We start from the raw sequence: 3,198 nt of genomic DNA on the forward strand, positions 1-3,198 counted from the left end.
TGGTAATGAGATTTAGTTCCTGAAAAAAGGAAAGAAAGAAAAGGAGGGAAGGGGAAGAGACAGTTTGAAAATGATGGAAGGATGGAGAGAGCAAAAAGAAAAGGAAAGCAAAGAACACAAACCAACATTTTCTGAGCACTTATTGAGCTTCAGGTACTGCGATAGGTGCTTTCATATGTCACCTGATCTAATCTGTCACATAATTTTCTAGATAAATATTATTACCCCATTTACATAGGGAAGAGAACTGGGACTCATAATAGTTAACTAAAGCAAACTGAAACCAGGATTTGAATTCATTTTGACTGTTAAGCTCACTCATTTTCCATTTTATCATAATCTATCATTAGAAATCTTAAAGATTAATCTTCTTATATTCAAATGAGTAATCATTGCTCAGTGAAATGAGTTTAATTCCTAGATATGGTAATTTTTCTATCCCAAACTCAAAGCTCCTCAGGGACCTCAGTGTCTGGGCTTCAGTCCGTGTATAAGGTGCCTTATTGGTGGGATCCGCAATGTGGAAATCAGGGGAGACAATCCACGGAGCCTGCAAAGTCCCTCAAACCATCAGAATTTCCTGACTAGGAAATCCTGTGACGGGGGCCGTTTTCTGAGTCAGGGATTGCAATCTCCCTTTAAGACAAGAATAGCATAGCTTCTGAGAGGAAAGAATGTCATTGTGGAGAATTACAGCTATTTTAGAATTTGTCTAGCAGGTTTTCCGGTCCTCACCGGAAGATGTCCCCTTCAGCCCCTAAAAGAGAAATACTCTCTTTTATAATAACCTCTGGGTTTTTGGACCAGATATAACTAACTTAGCACCCTGAGGTTTCAACTGTCTCCTATACTGCTCTTTGCTTTTGTTCCTTAGGCCCAGTTGCAGCCCCACAAAGCTCCACTCTTAGTTACCAAACCAGACTTTCTTCCTGCTCAGTCTCCCTTTATCTGAGGTCACTTTGATCCCTGCTCATTGATTCCACCTCGGCTATTTATTTGGATCCTACTCTTGCCCCATTTTTACGCTATACCCTGCTGTGTTTTCTGGTTTGGGTCATACTGCCCTAAACACAAACTCTTTGGAACCTGGGCCCAGGATCTTAGGTGACCTTCATTCAGGCTAGATCTCTGGTAGTCTCACTCTTAACAATCTTCGACTGTGGGCCTTTCATCCTCCATAGAAAATAGATGAAACCAGATGGGGAAATTCCACATGCTCCCAACACCACCTCTATAGACCTATTGGTAAATTTCCCTTTCCCCAGTCATTGTGGATAAAATAGCCACCATCCTATCCAAGGGCGATCCCTCCATTTGTACACTGGATCCCAACCTTTCATGCCAATTGAAATACATTAATTTAGCAATTGTTTCCTCTCTATGGCATCATTGATTTCCCCTCTTTAATGGATCTTTCCCAGTATCATAACAATTTGTCATAATATCTCTAGTGTATGCCTTTCTTTCTGCAGCCCCATTTCCCAGTCCTCTTTCCAACAATTTTTTTTTGAAGATGTTGTCTATATTTGCTATCTCTATTTCTCTCTTCTAATCTTTTTCTGAACCCATGCCAATCAGGCTTCTAATCACTGAAACAGTTCTTGTCAAGGTGCCCAGTGACCGGTACCTTGCCAAGTACCATGGTCAGTTCTCTGTTCTCATCTAATATTTAATAGAGTGATCATTTTCTCATTCTCATTTTCTTCACTTGACTTTCTGGCACCTCTCTCTCTCTCTCTCTCTCTCTCTCTCTCTCTCTCTCTCTCTCTCTCTCTCTCTCTCTCTCTCTCTACCCTTCGTCATCAGCTACTCCTTCACGATCTCCTTCACTACTTGCTATTCACCTCTCCTAACTCTACATTGCAGGATCCTGTGACTCAGACTCAGATGTCTTCCCTCACTCCCTTGGTGATCTCAACCAATCTTATGGCTTTCAACATTCCATTCCTTCCAAATTTATGCCTCTAGCCTAGATGTCTCTGCTGAATGCCAGACTCCTATACTCAGCTATATACTTGACATTTCTACTTAAATATATAATAGGCATCTCAAGCTTAACGTATATACACCAAATACTGATTTCCCACATCACTGCCCCAACACCCTCCTACAGCCCACACCATCTCAGTAAATGATTGCTCAGGCCAAAAACATGACCCTTCCCTTTCTCTTTTACTATATTCAAACTATTAACTAAACTTAATCTATATTTAAAACATACTTAGAATCTGAGTACTTCTTATCATCTCCACCATTATTACCATTGTTTAAGCCACTGTAATCTCATTTGTATCTTAGCCACAAGCTGTTAACTGGTCCTTCTACTTCCACACTTGTTTCAGTCTATTCAATCTATACACTCTACAGCAGCTAGAATGATCTTTTCAAAATGGGAGGTGAGGTCCTATGACATTTGTGACTAATGTCATCCAGTGACTTCTCAGCTCACTCAGAATAACAGCCAAAGTCCTGTGTCTACAAAGCCATCTCTCTTCTTTCCAACCCTTTCAAACTTGTCTCCTACCAGTTCCACACTCACTTCTTATTCTGCTTCAACCTCTCCAGGCTTGTTGCTGTTCCTAGAAAAAACCAAGCACCTTCTGACCTCAGGAGTTTTGCACACACAGTTTCTTCTACCTGAAATGCTCTTCCCCTGACAGTCTGTGGCTTCCTGTCTTCCTCACTTTCTTCAGGTCAGTGCCCATGTGGAGTCTCCACTAGAAAAGCCTTCCTGACCTGGTATTGAGAAGTATCAATACCTTACAACGGTCCCCAGCACTCCCTGTTCTATCATGTCATCCTTTTTCATTTGTCTGTTTTGTTTACTTTTTGTTATTGGCTATCTCCTCTTGCAGCACTTTAGGCTCTATAAGGGCAAAGAGCCTTCCCTGTTCTTTCACATGTCCTTCATGCCTAGAATAGTGTCTGTGTTGGTAAATTTCAATAAATATTGTTGAATGAATAAATTATAATAAGATTAATCTGACTTGTTGGGTGAGGAGATGTTTTCTTAGAATGAACAACAGGCTACAAATATTAAAGACCTTAGGTAAAAGAAAAAGAAAATAACATCTAAGGTTTCCTGCTAATTTGCATAGGTTGTAAATAAATAAAACCTGATTTATCTACTGTCTGGTGGTGTGGACTTTGGTTTTCATCCCTCAGATCTAACTTCACTCATAGCCAGGCCTGTGCTCA

General features: G+C 40.5%; 1 non-coding gene across 1 annotated transcript; it reads left to right on the plus strand.

Annotated features, from left to right (window-relative positions):
• The first annotated feature begins 685 nt into the window (after positions 1 to 685).
• On the plus strand, positions 686 to 749 carry LOC142873581 (U7 small nuclear RNA). Its single transcript, XR_012921584.1, has one exon. It is a non-coding gene; the product is annotated as a U7 small nuclear RNA (small nuclear RNA).
• Positions 750 to 3,198: the final 2,449 nt, after the last annotated feature.

The sequence above is a fragment of the Microcebus murinus genome, chromosome 10 (genome assembly GCF_040939455.1).
Source record: "Microcebus murinus isolate Inina chromosome 10, M.murinus_Inina_mat1.0, whole genome shotgun sequence".
Lineage (NCBI taxonomy): Eukaryota > Metazoa > Chordata > Mammalia > Primates > Cheirogaleidae > Microcebus > Microcebus murinus.